Source organism: Lissotriton helveticus, chromosome 11, assembly GCF_964261635.1.
Source record: "Lissotriton helveticus chromosome 11, aLisHel1.1, whole genome shotgun sequence".
Classification (NCBI taxonomy): domain Eukaryota; kingdom Metazoa; phylum Chordata; class Amphibia; order Caudata; family Salamandridae; genus Lissotriton; species Lissotriton helveticus.
In genome coordinates, this window is record NC_136072.1 from 907924725 (window position 1) to 907951044 (window position 26320).

Consider the following 26320-nt stretch of genomic DNA (forward strand, 5'->3'; position numbering starts at 1 on the left):
CTCAATAGCCTTATCTGCTGGGCTCACTAACTTGGTAAGCAATTTGGCCCCTGAGCCCAGGACCCCACCGTAGTGTCCTGTGGGTTTGGTAACTGACCTGGAGCTCAGGCTGAGAGAGCAAAGTGGGCTAGGTGGGGTGACTAACTTTGGCTGGCCATCCACAGAAGCTGCTGCCAAGGTGTTTGGGGCTGCTCTACAGGGGATTCATTGGGGCTCTATGACAGAGCTAACAAGACTTGCCTAATGTCCACCAAGGTGGCTAAAATCTCCCTATGCTCTGATGGATTGGGTGGCTGGGGCATAGCCACTGCCTGAGAGGGTTCGTAGGTTGCTGGGGAAGGGTAGTAGGTTAAACCATAGATGGGTTTTGAGGACCCTCAACGGTACCCGAGGACTTTGCCTGAACGTCTTATGCCACTGCTGTCGAGGTTGGTACCTCTTCCCTAACAATGTTTGAGGAAGCCTGCGTATGCTTTCTGGCCCTTTGCTTCACAGGTGGGAAAGCTGCTTGGGGGGAACATTGGAACACCACGGGCAGTGGAGTACTGCTACTCCCTCCCCCTGTTCTACATCAAACCCAGAAGTATCTGCGCCCTCATCATCGCCCAGCTTGACGAGGATCAATTTCAGCAACTGCAACCTCCGGGTCTCACTGTTTTCTCTTCCCCAAATGACAACCTTTTGATACCATAACAAATATGAGCTTATTAAGTGAGGTTACACAGCAAATGAAAAGCACTGAAAAAACAAGTTAAATTATCAAGCACAGAGAGCGCCTTTTTCCCCACCAGTTACCTCTCGACCACCTGGTCCTCATTCTTGCCCTGTGAGGCTGAATATCCAATTTATGGAGGGCAAGTGTGATGGACTGCAAACACTGTGGTTCGCTCACACCGTGCCAAGAAGGTGGGGCAGGGCAAACAAGAAGGCAAAGTGAAGGCTCAGAGCTACAAACCACCCTGATGCAGTAGCTCACTGAGTCAGGGTGTTGCTGGGGCTTAATGGGGCTAGATTAATATAGCAAGCCTGCACCTCGTGCTTCCGGCCGACACGTCTGTATCGTGGGGCTAAGATAATAAGGTGAGGGGAGGAGGCAAAATTGTTAAAAATAAAACCTACACCCCGTGCTCTAAAGTACGGGTATCAGTGTGGCAAGAATCCAATTTGGTGCGTTTGCACTGTGAGATAAATTTAATAAAGAGAGGGGGCAGAATGCTGCAAATACCAAGGCGCCAAACAGGACTCAGGAACGCCGCACCTATGGTGGTTGTGCCGGTCCCCATAGCAACGAAGGTGCGGGGTGCAGTCGCACGTAGTGTGATGTGGCCGACACCCTCCCCTCCTCACACCCTGATAGGTCATTGTAGGCTTGACCCCGGAAGCACCCAAGTACTTCCGGTGCACGAGGGAGGCAAAGCGAGTTTGGAAGCCGGATTCGGCCAGTTTTCCTGGGGAGGGAGGGTTAAAAGGGGCTGTGGAGCGGTGGGACGGTCTTTTCCTTCACCCCTCCAGAGCAGTATCCCATTGCAAGGCTGTCCATTGGGATGGAGTCGCTCTCTCTCTTTTCTCTTTTTATTACAGGTACAGCGAAGGGAAATATCGGCGGCAGATCGGAATAGAGTGCAGTCTTACGGCACGCTGGGAGCCACGCTAGCTGAGTGAATACTCACCGGCCTGCATTATTGGTGTTGCAATGGTGGCTCCCACTGCATTTTTAAGGCGCACGCTGAGCTGCATTTTCAGAATTCAGCATCGGGAGAAGGTTTGAGTGTTTCCTGTACTCCTCTTCTCGTTAGTAACCCTGGGCAAAGTACTACACTATGCTCACATAGTTTGCGAAGTTTGCGCTACTTCGCACTATGCGAATTGCACGTGGCACAACGCAAACACGCATAGCATAGAGGTCATTTTTTGCTTGCTCGCGGTCCTCAACGTCAAGTTGGCGACTGCGAGCAAGCAAAAGGACATCCTGGCAAGACTTTTTCCTTGTTTGCGATCAGCAACATCAAGTTGCCGATCGCGAGCGTCGAAAATAAACCTTTCAGTGAGATTCTCAATGCGGGGAGGTCAGGTTTCTCATTGCGAGTGCTTGCATATGCTCGCGACTGCTCGCGGTGAGAAACTACCAGTCCGCGTTGAGAAAGCTGCCGCTTGAGTAAAAATCTACTCGAGCGGCAGAAAACAACTGCTTGCACTGTGCAAGATACGGTTTGCACTGATTGCACAGTGCCGACAAGCATCTGGCACTGTGCAATCAGTGCGAGCAGCATTTTGCAGAGTGCATTACGCAGTTCGCGTAGCTCACGTAGTGCAAAGTGCACTTCGCGTAGTGCTACTACGCGAACTACGCCCAGGGTTAAATTTGTTAGTGGAGCAAGGGAGTTTTTCGAGGATTAGTAGTAGGGTAGCATGTAATGGTTGCTGGAGACTCTAGGAGTGGGGGAGCTGATTTTTGTTAACTAAGACTGTGTGGAGTTGATTTCACAATTTGTGTTTTCACAAGTGACACTAGGGGCACTTTGTGGTTTTGGTGATCAGTGGTTTGAGGGACCTTATTTTTGCAATAAGTGCTTTCACAAGTGGTGCTAGGGACATTATTTAGTTTTGGTCATCAGTGGTGTTTTGTGGTTGGTGTGGAGTGCTTACCATATAGTAGAATTTTATTTGGTATCTGTGCTTGGTGTGTAGGAACGAGTGGTGTATGATGGCTTCAAAAGCACAGAAGGGCGAAAAGTGCTCGCAAATGGAGGAGTTCATGGAAACAATGATGCAAAGGATGGATGATATGGGACAGTCCATAGCGGAGTTACGAAGCTGCGTGAAAGGCCAGGAAGGGGAGAGGCCCAGACAAGCTGGAGTAGCCCCTAGAGTGGCATTCCCTCCGGTGCCAAAGAAGCCTAGAGCCATGAGAGCGGGGGTGGGAGCCCTACACCCTTGAGGGCCTTAGATATTGAGGGTGCGGGGTCTTTGGCTCCAGTGGTGAAGGTCCCAGCTGTTGGGGGGAGTGAGCCAATACCAGCAGTTGTTTCACTAGAAGCTACCTGGGGCAGTCAACCAGTTCCGGTGGTGCCAGCAGCCACCACCATTGCGGGGACCCCCAAGTCAGCTAGTACCGGTGGTATGTGAGGGCCAGTCTGGTGGTGCCCCTGGGCACCCAGATTTGGTTGCCAATTTGGCAGAAGTACTTCCCTTGTTAGCTAATGCAGGAACCTGGACCCCGGCAGTTGGCTTTGGGGCTTTGATGGATGAGGGTGTTGCATTAGAAAAGTCCATGAAGCTGGTGGCACAGTTTGAAGGGGCAAAACCCGGGGGTGTGCAGAATGTGCCGGCAGGGACCGCTTCTGCTAGTGGTACAGCAACTAACAAGACCGGATAAAAACACCCAAAACAAGTCCGCCATCAGAGGATGACAAGGCCAAGAAGCAGAAGGCTGCAGCAACAGGTATAGCGCAGGTGTCACCAATCTTAGGTTTGGGTGAATTGCGATCCTCCCGGGAACAGCTGGGTAGGTATATCTCACATGAGGTGAGAGAGAAGATTTGGAAAGGGGAATATGTAAATATGTGTGCTTTGTTACTTGATAACATGGATAAGGAAGAGGTGAAAAAGAACAAAGAGTGGATGCATCCCAGGGAATGGACCAGTTGGTTAACTGGTTCAATGGGTTCTCTAATTACTAAGTGATAATGGCAGAACGTTTCCCAGGTTTAGGCACACAGATGGCATGCTATCAAATTAGGATAGCTGGTGCGCACGATGAATATGGGGGAGTTGGATGGAAAGACTATGATAAAGAATTCAGAAGGGCAAAGGCAACTGACCCTGGCCTCACATGGGATCAAATTGACGTCATCATGTGTCTGCGGCACATGAAAACCATGACCCATGACAACAAGCGAGGGCAGTCCTTTCGGGCAGGCTCCCCTGTTAACACGAGAGGGGGGAAAGGGGCATGTTGTGATTTTAACAAACTAACCTGCACCAGATAACTGGGTACATGCAAATTTAGACATGCGTGTTCCTTCTGCAGTCATGCCTCACATCCTGAGTCCAAATGTTTAAAAAATTCAAAAGACAAAGGAGATAAGAGGAATGAGAGATTGATCCTCACCAAGGTTCCCCCACAATAAAGACAATTGCTCTGATCCCATGGTTAAATAATTACAGCTGCCCCAACTCAGCACAGATCCTATTGAAAGGTTTCAGGCAGGGTTTTAAGATTCCTGCACCTGGTTATTTAGGGGTTTTGCATTTCCGCAACCAGCAATCTGTAAGATCCAACAAAGGGATTGCGGCAGCAAAAATTGCAAAGGAGTTGAGGAGGGTGGCTGGCCCATTTGATTAGATACTGGTGGAGCAAATTGTTTGCTCACCACTGGGGGTGGTGCCCAAGAAGGACCCGGGGGAGTTCCACTTAATTCATAACTTGTCGGCTCCTAGGGGTCAATCATTCAACGACCCCATTGATGGGGTCCTGTGCACTGTGAAATATACATCTTTGGATCAGGCGTTAGAAATGCTTTGGGGGCTGGGAAACGGGCTCATTACTAGCAAAGTCTGACATTGAATCAGCTTTGCGTCTATTGCCAGTGCACCCACAGGATTTCTGTTTGTTGGATTTCCAACTGCAAGGGAAATATTACATGGACAAGAGCAGACCCATGGAGTGCTCTGTTTCCTGCTCTTATTTTGAGAAATTCAGCTCTTTTCTTGAATGGGTTTTCAGGCAGGTGACGGGGCACCAATCAGTGCTGCAGCACTTGGGTGATTTCCTTTTCTTATGCGCGCCAGGCTCTCAGGAGTGTGGCAGGGAATTGCAGGGATTTTATGTGCTCATGCGCAAATTCAATGTCCCTTAGGCATGGGAAAAAACAGTAGGGCTGGCCACTGAGATTGAATTCCTGGGCATAGAACTGGATTCAGTGAACGGGGTGCCACTACTCCTGCGAGGAAAAGTTGTGACTTTCACTCTAGCTGTGCAGGAATGTTTGAACAAAGAGAAGGTTACCTTGCATCAACTGCAAAAACGGTTGGACAGCTGAAGTTTGCATTAAAAATCACCCTCATGGCACACCCATTCTCGCGCTACATCGCGCAGTCAATGTCAGGTCTCAAAGAAAAGCATCACCACACCAGGCACCAGGTTGTCCAACGAGGTCCGATAGGACATGCGGATTTGGCTGGCATTCCTGGGTGATTTCAATGGCACTGTGGTGTGGTCCAGCCCAGCTAGATCCAGCCCAGAGATGGGCCTAACGACTGATGCTGCAGGTAGCGAGGGGTTTGGTGCAATTCTTGGCCCGGCGTGGTCTGCACAGCATTGGCCAGCATGGTGGGTGGAGTCCAGCCTGACCGGTAAAATTGGGTTCTTAGGACTGTTCCCCATTCTGGTGTCATTATCCATTTTGCCGGAGCAACTGAGGAACCTATCTGTGGTCTTTTTGGTCCAACAACATGTCGGTAGTGGAATGCATCAACCATCAATCAGCCAGGTGCAAAATGATGCTGCGACTGTTAAAAGAAATAATACTCATATGCATAAAGTTGAATGTACTGTTCAAGGCCAAACATGTCCCAGGCATGTTGAATTATGCTGCTGATGCTCTGTCTCACTTTAAGATGCAGATTTTCAGGTCCTACCACCTGGGAGCAGCAGACAATCCAATGCCCTTCCCAGACCAGCTGTGGCAACTTGGTGCCCCGAACTATCGGACCTCGTTGTGTCAGGTCTGGGCATTCCTATGGGAGAATAATACAATCTTTGCACGTTCCTAAGATACAGAGGATTGCAACTCTTAGAAAGAACCAGAAGAGTTGCAGTCAATTAGTTGCCTGGAAAATCTCACTCTTCTGCGTTAATCTGATGAATTAGTGATCGTGGATATCTAAGATGGCGGAATTGTGTACATTGGGGTTGGCGTTCTAGTGTATTCACCCTTTTCTCTCTGATTAACGGTTTCGTGCTCTCGCAGCTGTTGCGCTTTGCACTTCAACCGTCATTCCATGAGGGAAGGCTGCATTTCCAGAGCTCTTAGCCTCAACTTTTCAGCCTTGGTTGTGAGGCAATTTCCGTTCGCATTACAGAGTCTCGATGCTCAGCTAGTCCTGTGAGGTTTGTAGTGGTTCCCTATCCACCGTCAAAGGGAGCTACAGGTATTTCAGGAACGGTGAGAGAACCTCACATCTGGGGTTCTTTCAGCTGTTCATCTTCTTCTTGGATTAATCTATCAATTCAGAAAACTACTAAAATTTAAAGGCAAGTTACTGATTTTTTTTCACTTTATGTTCTTTGAGAAGAACAATATTATCTTTGAAGAGTGCAGAGCCACACATTTTTTTAACTCTTTATTTGGTAGAATTGCAAGTATCTTCAGGTTGTTTTTTCCTAGTAGTGGCAAAAGACTTTACCAATTGCGAACTCTGTTTGAGGCAGTACAAGAAAATATGCGCAGTGCTTCATTTGTATTTTTCCATATTTTGTATCAAATTGCGCAAGGACTCAATTTACTCAGCCACGCATAACTTGTCCTCTCAAAAGTGCAGCGTACTTCTATATGTACAAGTATGTGTATATATATATATATATATATATATATATATATATATATATATATATATATATATATATATTGCTTGCCATCTAAATCCTGAGCAGTTGAACCTCATCTGCACCTAAAGAAAGAAGAAAAGAAGGATAGTTAGTGGTTTGAGAATGCACTGTAAGAAATGACATAAGTCAAGAAATTTCACTAGAGAGAAGCAAGCTACAGTATAATTCAGGTATTGGGCAGTGTGTATGAAAAAGTAAATGATGTTATAGAGTTTGTCGAAAAGAATTACTGAGTAGTGTGTTTGTAATTACAGGTGTTAGCTGACCAGTCAGAAGAGCACCAGAGTTATCACCACAGTAGCAGTCTCTCTATCTTCCCATTTCCCTTTTCCCCCTCCCCGCTGTGTGCAGATAAGCATTTAGTACGCATTGGGGTAAGAGAGTTGGGGAAATATCGTCTTGCCGTTGCTTCAGCTCTTCTGCTCCAGTCGAGGCACAAGTTCAGGTACCGTTCCGACATGTGGCAGCTAGCCTATCACCCAGGACCAGACGGGCCTATGAGGGGGCTTTTAGCGCCTACTGCAATTTCCTGGGAGAAAAATGGGAGGGGGCATGGTATGAGTCATCGCTGGGGGTTTAATTCCTGAGGCAATTGAGTGAAGAGGGCGCTCCATGGCATGTGCAAGGTGCCACATGGTGGCAGTGTCCTTTTTTGCAAAAACCCGAGGTAAACACGATCCCACCTGCAATTCCATAGTGCAGAAAGCGCTGAGGGGTTGGCAGAGTTTGCAAGGTCCCCAGCCAGGTGCCCAATTAGCATTTACATCTTGTCTGCGATATTGGTGGCTTTGGAACAGGTGTGTAGATCCTCTGGGGAAGTTCATCTCTTTAGAGCAGCTTTTACCCGGGCTTTCTACTGCGCGTTCAGAGTGGGGGAATTGGTGACAAGGAATAAGCAAGATTGGCACGGGGGGCTTCAACCTGGTCATGTGAGTTTGAAGGGGGCTCATTGTTCCTATTTATCCCTAGGTCAAAGACTGACCAGAACAGCAGGGGAACCCAAATTATACTACAAAGGGCACAAGGGAGCATCTGCTGTCCCATTATGAATCTCAAAGTTTTCCTAACATGCAGACCGGCTGGCACGGGGGTCCACTACTAATCCATGATGATGGGACTCCGCTTACTAAATTTCAGTTTAGCAGAATTCTGTGTTTAGCTCACAGGGCAGCTGGATTGGACCCATCAAAATTTGGTACGCACTCTTTTAGGATCGGGCCTCCACCGAGGCCATGGCCAGAGGCCTGTCGGGGCGTGCAGTCAGAGAATTGGTTGGTGGTCTTCAGGCTGTTACAAGCATTATGTGCGACTGCACATGCTTTGAAGGCTGCTACGTTAATGATAGTTTTCTGTTTTTGGTTTTGAAGTTTCCATGTCCTGTGCGGCAGGAAGAAAGCTCCCACGGTTCACTGGTCGATGGAATCTCGCGCAACCCAGATACTCGCCTGGGGGCAAAAGGAAGTAGAAGGCTGGATAGTTGGTCAGTCATATGTGAACAGGTTGAGGCAATATTTCTTTGCAGGCAATTAAGCACATTGGGCCCGTCGATCCAGTTTCAGTGTTTCTTTGCCTGGGGGTTTGCGTTTGGGGCAATTGAGGGGTATATTGGAGGTTTTGCTTGATAAGACTCACATGCCCCCCCGCAGCGGTAATTTTACATTTGGGGGCAGCGACCTGGTGCACCTAGGTAGAAAAGGTGTGATGGAGGCGGTGATCACGAGATTGGTTGGTTGCCAAGGAAATGCCCGCAGGCAGTGTTGGCTTGGTCCCACATCATCCCCAGGTTCCAATGGTGGGGGGGTAAGTCGGTATGGGCATTGAACCACTCACTGAAGAGAATCAATAACCGGATTGATAAATTGTTTTTGATCCCCAAAACGGCAGACTATCTCGTAGGGGTGCATCAAAGGTGAGAGGTTTTTTCTACAGGATGGTGTTCATCTCTCAAAAATGGGCTACTGATTTTGTCTGGGAAACTTACTAGCTTCGTTGGAGAGGGCAGAAATCAGGGCATGACCTTGGAATGTGAGGGGTGGGCAGATAGTCGGTCAACTATGCTGGCCTGTGGTGGTAAGGTCATGATTGGTGGGCATTTTTCACGGTCCTTAGTAGGCATCACCATTGTCAATGGGGACACCTGGGGGGACAGTGATTTCTTATGGAACTCCAGGGGGTGGTTTCAGCTGGTAGGCTGGAAGGCGCGGGGAGGGGAAGTTCCGTTTTGGGCCAAGCCCCGCACAAGTGCATGGATGCAAAAGTTGGCATCGCAGCACAGCACCCTTGGAGATAATATTGAGGACGTAGGGGTTGCAGGGGGATGTAACCGTCTGGGTATTGGGGCCTCCTGTGCAAGGTCACTCCGGTAGGAGGGTGGGATTTAGCACGTTGTTGTACCAGTCATGACCTTGCCTGTAGGCTCAATTCGGGATATGCAGGAAAGTAATAATGTATATCATTTATTTTATGCCAGGAATGGCTTTGTATTAGATAATATGTTAAGGCTAGCCATCGGAAATGATGTACATATTAATGGATGTGAATTTTGGTGTACTGATGTAGTGAATTGATGGACGGTTCTTTTCTGCATATTGTAAATGTTATAAATATGACATTTTTAATCAGCTTTGTTATGTTTGAATAAAATACGGCAGGGGTTTTACAACTCCTAATCCAAGACATTGTGTTTATGTGCATTTTATGCATGGGGGAGAGTGGAGGGGTTGGGTCCCCAGGGGGTGGCAAGTGTCTGGAGAAACTGGTATTTATGGAGAAGGACTCAGCAATACCTGGCCTTATGAATCCGACACTTCAGGGCTCCATGCTACAGGGATTGGTGTGGCAGAGAAAGACCACGATGGGACCGAAAGCTAAAATTGCCACAAAACAGAGTCTGCCTTTGGCTCTCCGAACCTCGGTGAATCGCATCCCCTGGGACAAAGGGTGGTGGGTTGAGTCAAGCCGCGCCAGGGATCTGTGCCCGGTGAGTTGAGGCTAAGTGGAGCCGCTCCTCAGGCTCAGCGATGATAGAAATTCAGCCCATGCGTTTCTAGATCTCCTACAGCTGTGATGCTCCAAGTTGGAGACCAGGTGCAGTTGAACCTATATAGCCCTATTCATCACAGTGGTGGTGAGTGGAAGTGACACGTAAGTCACACAACCCTTTATTTCCTGTCACCCCTTTCCTCCTCTCCCGATAAGAAGTGACAGGAAGTACCCAGTGGGATGGGGTGGTGTCTACAGCTGGAGATGGTGGGTGCATCGAGTGAGCGGGAAGGGACCCAGATCATGACTGTCTTGTGTCGTAATGCGTGCCCCTCCAAAGGGCTTTGTGTTCTGTTCAATATTTGACTATCAGACATGACTTTAGGATCCCAGCTAGAAACAACAACGGAAGAAACAGACCCAAAACTCATTGGCAAAGCCAATAGGTCTTGTCTATGTTGGAACTATTAGCTTGGCCAATGTGTTTTTAGCCATGTTGTACACCTGTGTGGCTGCTGCTCAGCGTGGCTAAAAGTTAGTGCCGTAGGGGAGATTGGGGTGGAGTGGCGTTGAGTGGAATGGCAAAGAGTAGAGTAAAGTGTCATAGAGTGGAGTGGCATAGAGCGTGAGGTATTGGAGTGCATAGAGTAGAGTTGCATAGAGTGGCGAAGAGTAGAGTGGACTGGTGTTGAGTGTATTAGCGTAAAGTTTTGAGAGTATATTGGTGCGGAGGCAGTAGAGTGCAGCAGCATAGAATTCAGCTGTAAACAATGCAGCATCATAGAATGCCGTGGCATAGATTAGAGTGTTACATAGTAGAGTGCAGAGGCGTAGTGTGCAGTTGTGCAGAGTGCAGTGGTGCAGAGTAGAGTGGCATAGAGTGCAGTGGTGCAGAGTATAGTAGAGTAGCATTGAGTGCAGTGGCGTAGAGTGGTGTAGAGTAGAGTGGCGTAGAGTGGTGCTGAGTAGAATATATTGGCTTACAGTGCAATGGTGGAGAGTGCAGTGGCATAGAATTCAGCAGCATACAATGCATTGTTGTAGAATACAGTGGTGTAGATTAGAACATTGCATAGTAGAGTGAAGTGGCATGGAGAGCAGTAGCGTGGAGTGGAGTGCTGCAGAGTGGAGTTTAGTGCAGTGGCGCTGAGTGCAGTACCATGTAGTGGTGTAAAGTGGAGTGGTGCAGAGTAGAGTGAAGTGGCTTGGAGTGGTGCAGAGTAGAGTGGATTATGCATGGTGTGGTAGCACACTGCCATTACATGCAACACATTTTGAACTGAAATGACCACTGCATTTGCACAAACATGCAGTTTTACTAATAAAACTATACAGCGCACAAATGTTAATGTGTGGAAATGGCATCACCTAGTGCACAGCTTTCCAAACTATGTGGTGCGACACATTACTGTGTCGCGACCCATATGTAGGTGTGTCGCATCGGCAGAGTCGAGCTGCAGGGGCTCTTAGAAGGGGCGAAGCAACAACAAAGCCCTATTAACATGCACAAGGTCTTTAACGACCTGTGAAGTGCTCGGGTGCGGCTGTGAGCGGTCCCGGGCTGCCACACACGACGGGGGGACTCCCCGCAAGAGGCCAGGTGTCCCACCAAAGCCGCCAGTTTTGCTTCTGTCCCACTCTCCACCCTCTGTGTTGCTTTGTTTGTTTTCTAATGACAAACGCTTGGGCATAAAATGTGAAAACACGTATTTACAGCCAAAGCTAAAAACATGCTTTTTCAAAACGAGAAAATTGTTCAATCCGTCAAGCCTTGTCCGAGGCCTCTGAAAGATCTGGAGGCAGAACCTGTTCCAGAAACGTTTTATTGTCAAGGACAGTAGTGGTCACAGAGAGGAATCGAAAATGAGATGTAAGGTGGCAATGAAGCGGTACTGGATTCTAAAGTATTGTTTGAATGGATTTTAGTCACTAAGAATATTTAATGTAAACCTGTCTTTGAAAATACTCATGTGCTAGATTTAACAATCGCTTCCTCAAAGATGCCACATTCACATACATACGCCCATGTTAATCTTATTTTACTCATACCACTCACAGACGCTCTTCGTCATGTTCATAAACTCGCATTCACTTGCATACTCGACTCACTTTCACAGTTACAAAGTAACAAATTGAGACAGTCACATAGTAATACTGCAAAATGCCAATCACAGTTTAGGCCTTTTCCATGGCTCTCTCCTTTGTCTAGTAGACAGCCTCACATAGCACAAGGACACACCATCTGACTAAATAAGTGCCAGGACTAAGTTATCTGAATATTTTAGATGCTAAAATAGTGCACAGGCATTCTCTCTAACACACACGCACACAAACCACGCACTTGCAGCACAAAGACACAGATGCACAATAACACAGTCATATGCTCGTGGACACACACAAATGTGAACTGACATATGCGTAAGCTACTTTACCTTTGGTCAGTATATGATTTTCCTTCTTAGGAAGAGGGAGTGAGACAGAGAGGGAGGGAGGGAGGGAGGGAGAGGGAGGGAGACAGTCGGAGGGAGAGGGAGTGAGACAGAGGGAGGAAGACAGAGAGGGAGGGAGACAGAGAAGGAGTGAGACAGAGAGGGATTGAGACAGAGATGGAGGGAGGGAGACAGTCGATGGGAGACAGATGGAGGGAAAGGCCACCTCCGCCACTGATTCGCTCACTAGTACCCTTTAACAGTGCCCCTCAAGTCTCTGTGTGTGCGGGGGTGTGGTGGGGTGTGTGGGTTGTGTGTGTGTGGGGTGTGTGGGGTTGTGTGTGTGGGGGGGTTGTGTGTGGGGTGTGTGTGTGTGGGGTGGTGTGTCTGTGGGGTGGGGTTGTGTGTGGGGTGGGGTGTGCGTGGGGTGTGGGGGCTGAACCCGCCATAGGTGGTTAGGGCTCGCTCTCTGCGCTTCCTCATGTTACCGTGTCCCTGAAATTTTGTGTGGGGGTGTGGTGTGTGTGTGGGGGTGGGTGTGGTGTGGTGTGTGGGGTGTGTGTGTGTGGGGTTGTATGTAGGGGGTTGTGTGTGGGGTGTGTGGGGTGGTGTGTCTGTGGGGTGGTGTATGTGGGGTTGTGTGTGGGGTGGGGTGTGTGTGGGGTGTGGGGCCCGAACCCACCATAGGTGGTTAGGGCTCGCTCGCTGCGCTTCCTCGGGTTACCGTGTCCCTGAAATTTTTTTCACAAAAGGGTGTGTCACCAACATGAAAAGTTTGGAAAGCTGTGACCTAGTGTATTGATTTGTTTTGATCATAGTAAAGAATTTGCTTCCAACATACTTCAGAATTAACCAAAATATGCTTCAGTGGTACTTTCCTAATTCTGATTTATTCTAAAATCCTTGCACAGTTTATAAAAATATCGTTGTGTGCTAGAAGAAAACCTTTCCTACCTCCAGTGTCTAGCAAGTTTGCCCATAAATCCTCTCACTCTGAAGGCAGAGAAAGAAAAGTAAAAACTAAGCTCCCTCAGAACACAAAGCCTTACATTTGACCTCTGTCTTTGAATAGATGGCAAATGTGTCAAGATAAGATCAAGATGTACAGGTCTGTTTAAAGAAAGGAGCACATGTGGGAGAATACAAGGAGCGGTAGCTTGAAAAGGCTGCTTCAATCAGCGATGGGATCCAACCCTCATTATTAACAATGTGATATGCCTCTCGTTATCAACATGTGTAAAAACTGAGGGCCTTGCTAGAGAGGATGCTGATTACTAAGTCTCACAATGCATCCTCTTTCACATTACTACCCATCCACTGTGATGATTTCATATGGTTAGGTTTCTGATTTTCCCTGAAAGTCCTTTTTTAAACAGCATATGCCAATTGTTTGTGCCATATCTGTGACTACTTCACGCATGTCAGCTCCTTTCTTGAATGGGTGTTCAGAAGCGTTTCTGAGTCAAGACAAATTATTCACTGCCTGTAGGAAAGTGGGTTTCTGTTGCAGCCTCACCCTTAATGCACTTTGACTTGATGTGCCCTGGGTCCCTGCCAATTAGGTTCCAGGGGCCTGTGTTCTTTCCCAAATCTGTACCTTTGTACCCACAATTGGCACATATCTGGCCACAGGTAAGCCCCTTTTAAAAGGTACCATGGCACGACGTGCACTGTGACCAGGGAAGGCTAAGGGCTGCAGCACCTATTGTGCCACCCTTAGAGGCCCTGTACCTTCACAACCACACACGGCCATTGCAGGATGCGTGTTTTGGTACAGAGAAAAGTAAAGGGTCAACATGGCATATTTCTTGTGTTCTATGCTTGCAACCCACTGCCTGGGACCTAGTTATGTCACCACTTTAGCAGGACGCACTAGCACCCAGGTGAGGGTACAGTTGCATGAACACTGTACCCCTACATCGTCTAAGTCAATCTTTAGCCATTGTAAATGCAGTAAAGCCATAAAGATTATATGGTCTGAGAGTTGGTGATTCCACAGCTCCATAATAGTTTTACTGAAACCTGGGAAGTTTAATAGCAAACTTCACAGCACATTAAATCCACACTGATGCCAGTGTGTGATTTAGTGTAAAATGCACTCAGAGGGCATCTTACAGATGCTCCCTGAAAAACGACCAGCCCTGATGTGGTTCCTAAATGGCTGCCCACCATTTTCCACCACCAGACAGGTTTCTGGACACACTCAGTAGTAGGCCTCCACTCTCTGGGTCCAGAAACAAAGCCCATCCTGGGCAGAGGTAACATGCCTTCTTCCCCAGGATGGGCTGGTTCCACGAGGGGGAATATTCAAAGTCCTGCCGCCTTTGTACGCTGTCCCTGCCTTTGCTGCCCCAAGCAACTGGCTCCCACCGGTTCTGACCCCCACTTTGGGCAAAAGAATGGGTTGGAAAACCAAGGTAGGAGGAGAGGTGTGCCCCCCTTTGCTAACCCCACCCCTCAGGTGGGGGAGACAAGGTGAACCACACATCTCAGTCTCCTCCATCTAGAAGATGAGTGGACCCAGCCAATTAGAGAGAGCCTCATGCCCTCCTTCCGCTGGAGGATGGCATAATAGGGTGGGCACTCACCCCAACAAAGGGATCTATTGGTCCTGTCCTGCACACCCCTGTAACGCCCCTTAAATTTAGTATTTAGGGGACCCTAAACCTTCCCTTCCTAGATTACTGCACCCTATGAAGAAGAAGGACAGAAGAAGTCGCACAGCAGAGGAGACTGTGGAGAAGACCTAACTTAGCCCCAGCCCAACCGACCCGTCTGCATTTTCCGGCAATTCTGCACCAAAAGTCGACTTGTCCTGCAGCCAGCAACCTCCAGAACCCCTGGGAAGACTGATTGCCTTTACAAAGACCAGATTTCCTGTCAACACCAGCTCTGTTCCAAAGAAACTCCAAAGAAAGACTCTAAGGCTACTGAGGACAAGAAAACTCGATGCTTGGAACCACCACTGCACCCGTCGCCTATGGCCCGAATCCAAGTGGCCTACCAATGCCAGCAAAATCCCCCAGCGCTCCAGAGTCCAAGTCCATTGTGGGATGACCCCTCCAGGACTCCCCAACAACGCCTGCAGCCTCTGCACTGAGACTCACCCCAACCGCAAGTGGGCCAGTAAGGTGAAACCCAACCTCAAAAGGCACCCCTGCATCCGGCCGCCCTGCACCCTGGAGTAGAGAACCTGCGGTGCACCTACGTCCCTGAGCCCTCCAACTTACCTGCCCTGCTGTTGGTTACTCCTGGACTGAGCCAGCAGTTTTGCATTTGAAAGTGTGTTTCACTTACCTGTGCCAAGTCCTGCTTGGTTCTAGAAATAAAAACATAAGTTTACCTTTTTATACTTACCTAATTGGTTTGGATTCTGTCTCTGGGTGTGTGCCATCAGTCTCGATTGAGTGAATACAATAAATGCATAACACACCCTCCTGATAAGCCTAGCTGCTCGACCACACTACTACAAAGAGAGCTGTTAGCTATTATATAATTTAGCCTCTGCTATGCCTCCGGGGATCCATGGACTCTGTTCACACTATACCTTACTTTGGTATAGTATTTACAGAGCCAGCGTCCTACACTGCCTTGATAACTTCTGCTTATTGGTAACACGCAGGATCTCCCAGTGTACTGAAATTGTTGAGGTTTTTGACACAAATGGAAAAGCTGGGTGTCCCTTTAGCACTAGGGAGAATTATGGAACCAACCACAATGTTGTGTTTTCTTGTTTGAGCCTGACTCAATGAATGATCTTTGTCTATTGCCTGACCATAAAGTAAGGGTATTTTGTGAGTCATTTGCCTGTCTGCAAAGAATGTCCTGCTACACCAGCTGCCAGTCACAATGGCTCAGGTATATTTTGCCCTGAGCATAATTCCCCTAGATAGGATATTTTCTCTTTCAAATACCTGGGCTATGTCAGGATGCAAGGCTAACTTACAAAGGAACTACTTTTCAACAGAGCTCAAGGCACACTTAGAGTTTGGGAATGAGTTCTTAGAATATTCCAAAGACCCCAAATTTTAAAAATCACTCGCCTCCCAAACGTCAAGCAAAGAGCTGGGTTTGTTCACTAACAAAGCAGATAATATAGTGTCATCTTGGAGGGTTAGTTTCTTTCACACTCGCTTTTGTCTGGTTCAGTAAGATACATTATGATTTTGGATCTGTTCCCTTATGCAGTGGCATTAGAAATCAGGGATAACCAACTTAGGGACATCAATGTAATCTTTTGGTCCGATAGTGCATTTGTAGAGAGCATTATGGCCTTTGATATGAAGACAATTGTTTGCATTGTTTTGAGGAGATCGTGATATTTAGAGCAAGATTTGTAAAAATAAGGCTGCTGATGCTTTGTCTTGTAAAATGCAGGAATATAATGTCTCTCATCTGGACACCCTTGAGAATATGTCAAATTTCCCAGTGGTTTTATGGAAGGCAGGAGCCCTTTTCTCCTAGATTTACCAGTATATTTATTAAGGCAAAGAGAGCCTATAAGTCTGTTTTTCATTACTTTGTGTTTCATTTTATTACAAGACAAATTATTTAAGTGGTAGTTTTTCCTTGAGGGCTTTGGTAGTCTTCATTGAGAAGAAAACGAAGGAGGAGCAGTCTCTTTATTAGTCTGCATTATAATGGATCACTGACAGACTATCGGAACCAAAAATATTGTGGACAGAATATTGTGTCATAAATACGCAAGACCAAAATATCAAGACGGCAAATAGGTAAGTATAGATTTACTTTTATTAACTCCACACCTACATACTTGGAAGATGTAGATAATATAAAGGTACATATATGTGGAGTTATATATAGTAAAACTTTGCTTGCCTATAGAAAAATACCTTACAATATTTTTATTCTCAATATTCTTGACACAGTATTTAGTCCCACAATATTTTTAGGTTTGATATTCTGTCTAAACACATTATAATTCTTGAAAGCCTCAGTGATTAGAGTGCAATCATTCAGCCTCCATATCAGGTGATCATTGGTTGAATGAAAATGGGACTCGAGGTTCACAGACAGTTCACATAAGTTTATTGACATTGCTGCTGTTTAATTAAACTTAAACTGAAAGGAGAGCACAACACTATTAGCATTGGTGGAGAAGCTCCTCAAAATGTGTACCTCCACGGCTGAAAGGCTGCTAGTTAAAACAGGTTGTTATTTGCCCTTCTAGGTAGTGTTATGTATCTGCAAACTTGTTTCACCCACTAAAGTAGGCTGTTCTGGGCTTGCAGCTTAAAGAGTTTTAGTTAACATATAGAAAGACCATAAAGAGATTTCCCAAGATCAAAAACTGGTAAGAATAACTGAGGGCCATCATTCATTTTAGAAAGCTCTCAGGCAAACCAACATGCTCAAGATGATGGACGGAATTCAGAACAAATCAAACATTCACCCCAGTCAAGAGATCTGGATTAAATCCATTGTTATTTTGCTCACCATGCCACCCCAGATTTGGACCCAGCCATATGCAAATCAGTCTTGACCCTGTTTCTTATGAGAACAGTCCAGCCCAAACTGCAGACAGGGCCGGACTGGGAACCAAAACCAGCCCTGGCAAAGTGCTCAGCCGGCCCCCTTCCCCCTGTGGGGGGTTGGAGGTGCCGCCGAGCTCTTTGCGGGGGGCGGTTTTCGGCCGATTTTGTTACAGGGCCGATTTTGCAGCTATGCTGCAAAAACGGCCCTGTAACAAAATCGGCCCCCAGGGGCCCAAAATCAGCCCCCACCCGTGCGGCGCACCGGGGATTGCCCGGTGCCCACTACGGCCAGTCCGGGCCTGACTGCCAAGCAGGAGGGCAGAGAGCGGGGACAAGCATCAGTCCTACCTGGACCTGCATCAAGAACAGGCACCTGGCAGTGAGAGGGGCTGAGAACCAGTCCTACCGTGTGTCAGTGACAAGGAATGGCAGGAGGGCTGAGAGCGGGGGATAATCTTCCTCCCTACCTGAACCTGTCTGCCAAAGGATGGCAGCAGGTCAGAGAGGGGCTGAGCATCTACCCTATCGGGAATTATGCTAAAAATTGGCTCGAGAGGGCAGACAGAGGATCCCTTGCTTACTTTGTCACTGGTTTCAAGCTAGCCTGGCTGATGATGCCAAGCGCGACATTAAGGGAGCGCGCTCCTAGGGCCCGGCCCCCCGGTACCCGCCCCTTCCCTCAATGGTCATTGGACGGGTGGATCGCCGGGAGGCCTCCGGCCGCCCAAGTCCTTCCGGGTGAAGCGCGAAGCACTTCCGGTGTGGAGAGGGGGGGGGGGGGGCGGAGACCGGGGCCTATTTAGGGGCTCGTGGTGGTGACCTCGGTCTCTTTGTCCCCCTCTTCCTCACCGGATCGGCTGTGCTCGCCCATGACACGTCCCCCCTCCTTTCCCTAGTTTTAAGTTTTAACTAGTCTGCCCCCGTTGTTTCCCGGGTCCGGATCGTGTGAGGAGGCGTCGGCGGTCTGCGGAGTCGAGCCGGCTGTGTCGAGAGAGCGTGGCGACAAAGGATAAGTGCGGCGTCCTTCCAGCATCGGTCCTGCATACCAGGTAAGGGGGTGCGTGTGACTGGGGGGGCCCGTGCCGAGCCGTAGGGAGGGGAAGCAGTAGTGCGGCACGAGCGCTTGTGCTAGGAGGCCCTGATCCATTGCGGCTGCGGACGGGGGCCTTCAGAAGCACGGTTCTCCTTCCGGGTGTGTAGGGGGGCTGGGGAAGGATTGCGGGCGGGGCGCGAGCACGGCGCAACAGTAGGGCGGGATCCTAGACTTGCGGGTGGCACCGGCAGTGTTCGATGGGGCTGGGGGCCAACAAGTAAAGGTGCCTAAACAGCCCGGACACGTTAGTTAGAAGGGCTAAGTGATCGTTTTTCGAGTGTAGGGGCGGCACCATAATCGATCGCATTTTGAAGAGAAGCAAGGCGGATTACACTAGCAGAGGTCCCTGGCTCATTGTGTATTCGGCGCGTGACCCTGTAGGCAGAGTGAGTGAGAGGCACCTCGAGCGTACGTTAACACAAGAGGCCAAGGCAGAGAGGAGAGAACCAGCTAGGGGGACTGCGGGAATATGCCAGCTAGAAAACAATTAGCCATAAACGCAATGATACAGATCCGGAGATTGCCCAGCAGCTTAAAATGATACTAGCTAAGCTGGGCAATAATGGCAATGAGAGTAGCGACGAGGAGGTAACGGTTCCGGACGAACCAGCGCTAGGAGGCATGGGGGATTGCCCGCGTAGGGAGGGAGTACCGCCCAGAGCTTCTTTCCCCCCTTTGGTCAAGAAGCGTAGAGTGCAGGGCAAGGTGAAGGGGGGTGGGGGCAACCGCAGGAAGGACAGAGCTCAGGCTACGAGTGAGCCAGCAGGTGGGGGCGAGAGACCAGTAGGTCCCGCTCTCCAATCTCCCCAAGGAGTAACGCCCTCCCCTCCACCTGCACCAAGCACGGAACCGATGAATAGGGATGGGAGCGCTCCGGTTGACCCAGTGGGGTCAGCCCTAGCAGAGATTAGGGAAGCCCTAAAGGTGTTAGCGCCAGCGCAGACCCCTGTAGAGCTACCAAAAATAGCGGCCCCCCTTCCTCCCGCGCCTCAGCAACAAGCAGGCGTTCAGGCGGGGGCTACACAGGATCCCACAGCAGGCATCGTAGCAACAGTGGCCACCCTAGTGAGTCAGTTGGCAGCGCCAGCAGTCAGTCCCATGCCTGGTAGTACAGCAATGGCTCCTTGAGTGCCCCCGAGGTCTGCAGAGCAGGAAGCGCTAAGCAATATTCAAAAGCAATGAGCCCTCTTGGCCACTTTGGCGGCATGACTTAATTCCCCCGCGGCGGCAGGGCCGACAGCACCCATGGGAGGTAAGACAGGGGACGAGCCAATCAAAGCCCTTGAGGGAGTTGTTGTGGTTGGGGAGGTTCAGAGTAATGTGTTGTCTCAGCCAGGGACGTTAGCTACTCATGTACCCAGTGAAATTAAAGAAAAAATCTGGAAAGGGGAATATGTGGACATATTCGCGCTAATCAGACCAAAGAGGAGGGATGTTGAATACAAAGAGAGAGAAGGGAAGGAGGGGTCCTTCAGGGATAGAAAACCAAGGGTGGAGGAGTCCTTTACTAATTGGTTGTGTGGCTTTCATGTATTTACTACAGTAATGTTGGAAAAGAAGCCAGAGTTGGCAATTTCATTGGTGTTTTATACAAATAAGGTCCTGAAGGCTCATGCCACCCTGGGCGGGACAGCTTGGTTAGATTATGATAGGGAGTTCAGGTGGGCGAAGGTGGCTAACCCGAACATAGGGTGGGATCAAGTGGAAGTCCATGTGTGATTAGAGAGTGTTAACAGTAGGGAACAGCACACCAAGCAGCCCTTTCGGACATCTCAGGGGGGTCCGGGGTAAAAGAAGGGAACATGTTGGGCATTCAATAAGAAGATGTGCACCTGGCCCACGGGCAGTGCAAATTCAGACACGCCTGTTCCTTCTGTGGCCACGCCTCACATCCAGAGTTTAAATGCATCAATCAGTATCCGGATAGGGCAGCAGCCAAGGTTCTCTATTTAGGTTTTTCAGAGGGGTTTCGCATCCCGGCCAGGGCGTGTCTCCAGTCAGTCAATGTAACAATCTGCTTTCGGTGCGCAGGCACCCCACGGTAGTGGCACAGAAAGTAGAGAAGTAGCGCGCTTTGGGTCGGGTAGCGGGCCCCTTCCCTTCCCCCCCTTTGGAAGGGTTTGTTTGTTCTCCACTTGTGGTGGTGCCAAAAAAGGAACAGGGACAGTTTAGGATGATCCACAACCTCTCAGCACCAAGGGGGGCGTCAGTTAATGACGCCATCGACCTCTCCCGGTGTTCAGTGACTTACTCCTCCTTTGATGCTGCGTTGCAGAAGTTGAGGGACTTGGGGCCTGGGGCTATCATGGCCAAGACAGATATTGAATCAGCCTTTCGCCTGTTACCAGTACACCCAAGGGATTATCATCTATTGGGTTTTCAGCTGAACCACCAATTCTACTATGACATTTTTATGCCCATGGGGTGTGCAGTTTCTTGCAAGTACTTTGAGACTTTCAGCTCCATGCAGCAATGGGTTTTTACACTCAGGGCTGGTTATGAGGAGGTGTTACACTACCTGGACGACTTCATGGTTATGGGTCCGGCCACCTCAGAGGCTTGCGCCTGGGCCCTGGAGAAGCTAGTGCCCTTGTTTCAAGAGTTCAGGGTGCCCCTGGCACCAGGTAAGACAGTGGGCCCAGATACATGTATGACCTTCCTGGGCATTGAGATTGACACAGTGGCGGGGAGTGTAGGCTGCCTCTCGACAAAGTTCAGGCTTTTTCTCAGGCCATTAATGCAGCTCTCGTGGGACCTAAGGTGACTTTACATCAGTTACAGGTACTAGTGGGTCAGCTCAATTTTGCTCTGAGGATCATTCCCATGGGGTGCCCTTTCTCTAGGTCAATAGCCAGGGCAATGGGCGGGCTGTCTCAGAAGCACCACCGCGTAACCCTTAGGGCCGAGGTTAAGGAGGATCTCATGGTGTGGCGCAATTTTCTGAAAGACTTCAATGGAAAGGTGGTGTGGCCTGCTCCGCAAGTGTCTAGTGCAGAACTGGGCCTGTTTACAGACTCGGCAGGCAGCAGTGGCTTTGGGGCCATTCTGGGTCCATCCTGGTGTGGGGCGCAGTGGCCAGCAGAGTGGCATGATGTTGGCTTGACTAAGAATATAGCCTTCCTGGAACTCTTCCCAATTGTTGTAGCAGTAGCCATATGGGCCGATCGATTCAGGAATAAGTCAGTGGTTTTCTGGTCTGACAACATGGCAGTGGTGGAAGCCATCAACAGGCAGGGGGCCTCGTGTAGGCATGTTTTTGAGATTGTTAAAACACCTGGTGTTAGAATGACTGAGACTGAATTTAACATTTAAGGCTGCACACATACCTGGGGTTGACAATCACGCTGCTGATGCTCTGTCTCGTTCCAAGTTACAGGACTTCCGGAGATTCCACCTGCAAGCGGAGGAGCAGATGACAGGGTTCCCTTCATCACTGTGGACGATTGGAGCCCCGCGCTAGCGGGGCTGATAGGTGCCTCACTGAGCGACAGCACTAGGAGGGCATATCAACAGCAGTTCAATTCCTACAGGTTGTTTGTGCAGGGGGCCGATATTCCTGAATTGTTTTCCCATGAAGCGATATATGGCTTCCTCCAACTCCTAAGGGACCAGGGCAGGGCGGTTTCGTATGCGAGGGCACATGTTTCAGCAATAGGTTTCTTTGCTAAATTAGCGGGGGAACGTGACCCGAGCGCTGGAGGGGCCCAGACGGGATTGCCGGAGGCCCCTGGATATTGCAACTCTATCTAACATCATAGTATCCCTTCCAAAGGTCTGTAGTTCACACTTTGAATGCGCGCTGTTTGGCGCCACCTTCACATTGGCCTTTTATGGAGCCTTCAGGCTATGCGAACTCGAGGGTTCATCTAGGTCCGATCAGGGGAGGGGTCTGCAGTTCAGGGACACCTCGTTATCCCCGGGGGGCCTGGAAGTGACCCTGAGAAGGTCCGAAACTGATCAGGGTGGGAGGGGGGCTACCATACAGTTGAACCCAGCTCCCAGCGTTATTGCCTGTCCAGTCGCCCAGTTGCGGGCATATTTTTTGTGCTGCGCCCGGCGGGGGGGGGGCAGCCTTGTTCATACATGAACAGGGCCATTGTCTTTCCCAATACCAATTTAAGGTGGTCTTGGGCTTGGCTTTAGCTGAGTTAGGATTAGGGGCCTCGGGTTACTCCTCGCACTCATTCAGGATTGGGGCCGCCACCTTAGCGGCAGGGGCGGGCTTGCCATACAACACGGTGAAAAGGGTCGGGCGCTGGTCGTCCAACTGTTTCAGGAGGTACATAAGGCCTGAGTTGTTGTGACTAAATGATGATATTCAGCCAAGGCTTGTGTTGACTTTCCCATTTCTCTCCTATTCAGTAGTATGCCCGCAAAGGTGGTGTGGGTACTGGGGCACTCATTCGTGCGGCGCGCCACGGTGCGGTTGCAGCAGCGGCGAGTCGAGAAGCTGGCGGGCTTAAGCGGAACGGAATTCCTGTGGCGGGGCATTGGGGGCTTGCGAATTCGGCACCTGCGGCGGCTCGTGGAGGAGATAAGAGATCAGGAAGGGCAGAGGACCCCGAATTTGATCATCATCCACCTGGGAGGAAACAACATGGTAGACCGGGGATGCCTGGCGGTCAAGGAAGCACTGTTGACAGAGTTCGCATGATTGGGGCGTATCTTTCCTTTGGCAAGAATTGCCTGGTCTTGCATGATCCTACACAGGACCTGGGGCCCCGGAGTGCGGGCTAGATCCCTGAACGTGTCAGTTAGGCGGCTCAACGGGGAGTTGGCCAAGTTGTGCTCAGAGAAGGGCCGCTTGTGTCTGATTCCACACAGGATGATCTCGGAGGAAGCAATGTGCCATCAAGATGGAGTGCATTTGTCGGACTTGGGCACAGATACCTGGATCAGGGGACTATGGTCTTTTGTGCAGAACGCAGATGGGGAGGGTGACAGACCTAAAGGCCTGGGTCACCCTTGTGGTGGTAAAGAGACCTCCGAACAGTGACATTTACTAACAGAATGGATGGGAGTCCGCCCTGCGTACTCCCTAGGCCAGCACTGAGGGGGGGAGACGGTAAGCTCTCCGCTGGGAAAAGGTGACCACCGGCTGGGGAGGCTAGGGCGACAGGTTTCGAGCCTCCTGGGTTCCTGGACAGCCTGGTGGTCGGGGGTGGGCCCCGGAATGGCAAACAAGGATCAGAGGTGGGGCCCACCACTCTAGGGCGCAGGTGGGTTGCACCTTGCGCAGGAAGCTCAGCTTTGGGCATGTGAGTCAGGAATACCCCCCGCCCCCTTAGTGCTGGGGGTTTTACAATCTTGAATGTCAATATTAAAAGTGTTTTTGTGTTTTGCTAATTATGCATTTGAACTTCCTTTGTCATGTATATGTGGTATGTATATTAAACATGGCCGTTTTTAACCCAAGCAAATCTCTGTTGTTGATATACATGTGGGTTTGGGGTATGTTGGGTTGGGGGCGGGGACATGCTGGGGGTTCCAAGTCCTATGCCAAGCGCGACATTAAGGGAGAGCGCTCCTAGGGCCCGGCCCCCCGGTACCTGCCCCTTCCCTCAATGGTCATTGGGTGGGCGGATCGCCGGGAGGCCTCCGGCCGCCCAAGTCCTTCCGGGTGAAGCGTGATGCAGTTCCGGTGGGGAGAGGGGGGGGGGGCAGAGACCGGGGCCTATTTAGGGGCTTGTGGCGGTGACCTCGGTCTCTTTGTCCCCCTCTTCCTCACCGGATCGGCTGTGCTCGCCCGCGACACGTCCCCCCTCCTATCCCTAGTTTTAAGTTTTAACTCCCACCCACCCGTCCCTGTGATCAGTAGTTTGAGGGGGGAGTTGCGGTAAAGAGACCTGCGAGCAGTGACATTTACTCACAGAATGGATGTGAGTCCGCCCAGCGTATTCCCTAGGCCAGCACTGAGGGGGGAGAGACTGTAAACTCTCCGCTGGGAAAAGGTGACCACCGGCTGGGGAGGCTAGGGCGACAGGTTTCGAGCCTCCTGGGTTCCTGGGCAGCCTGGTGGTCGGGGGGTGGGCCCCGGAACGGCGGACAAGGATCAGAGGTGGGGCCCACCACTCTAGGGCGCAGGTGGGTTGCACCTTGCGCAGGAAGCTCAGCTTTGGGGATGTGAGTTAGGAATACCCCCCCCCCCTTAGTGCTGTGGGTTTTACAATCTTGAATGTCAATATTAAAAGTGTTTTTGTGTTTTGCTAATTAGGCATTTGAACTTCCTTTGTCATGTTTATGGGATGTATGACGTTACAACGCATACTTTTACCACGCATACCTTTACAACGCGGTTTTTACAACGCACACCATTACAACGCATAGCGCTTAGAGGTGCTGGATAGTGGTAAGTATAATTTTCTATTCCAACTCCAGTCCCCGTGGACACTAGGGAAGGTGTTGGATAGAAAATTAAACGTATTCCCTATCCTAGAGCGCCCCCCAGCGCAATGCGTTGTGATGGTATGCGTGGTAATACCTGCGTTGTAATGGTAGTGCGTTGTAAACATTTTGTTGTAAACGTTACATACCATGTTTATGTGGTATGTATATTAAACATGGCCGTTTTTAACCCACGCATATCTCTGTTGTTGATATACATGTGGGTTTGGAGTATTTTGGGTTGGGGCGGGGACATGCTGGGGGTTCCGGGTCCTAGGGGTTTACCTCGAAACCGGTTCCAGGATGCTTTTTTCCGGTCCAGGGAAGAAATGGCTTGGCAATTCAGGCTGGACTGTTCCTATGAGGCACAGTGTCAAGACTGATTTGCATACAGGTGTACCTGAACTGGGGTGGCGAAGTGCGCTAAAGAACAACGATGGATTCAACCCAGATCTGTGACTGGGGGTGAGTGTCTGAAAAGTATCAGCACTCCGTCTGTCATCTCCTTATGTGTACTTTGTTCGAAGGAAATGCAGAAGAAAAAAGAACTATTGATGGACAGAATGCTGATCAGTGTCAAACATTGACCACAGTACCCAGATCTAGGCATAACTGCACCATTTGTTTGCTCCCTATGCCATTCCAGCTTAAATCCAGCCATATGCAAATCAGTCTTGACCCTGTACCCAATGAAGAGTCCAGCCCGAACTGCCAGGCCAGGTTCTCCCTGGACCGGAAACAAGCACCCTGGGACCAGTTTCGGGGCATCACCCCTCATCAGCCAGGGTCAAGACTGATTTGGATATGGCTGGATCTGAACTGGGAATGACGAAATGAGTGTAAAAACGATGATGGATTTAACCATGATCTGTGACTGGGGGTGAGTGAGTGTGAGTGTCTGAAAAGTTTCAGCGCTCCGTCCATCTTCTCCTTGTGATTGCTAAGCAAATGTAGGAGGGCAGTGGGAGATGCTGTGCACACCAGCCCAACCTGCGCTTGTGCCAAGGGCAGAAATGAACCCCACTTGGACCTGCGGGCCAAGAAGGGTGGCTGTGGCAGGACAGAGAAAGGAGCCGAGCATCAGTGCTGACTGGATCGGAGTGACCAAAATGTGCAGGAGAAAGATGTGGCCAGGCACCTGCCTTACCTGGACATATGCCAAGGAAAAGCAGGAGGGCAGAGAGAGGGGCTGAGCATCCGCCCTGCTTGGATCTGTGCCACAGAATAGCAGGAGGGTGTGGCAAAGGTGCTGAGCATCAGCCTTACCTGTCACTGTATCAGGAAGGGCAAGAGGGCAGAGAGGTGCACTGGACATCAACCCTGCCTG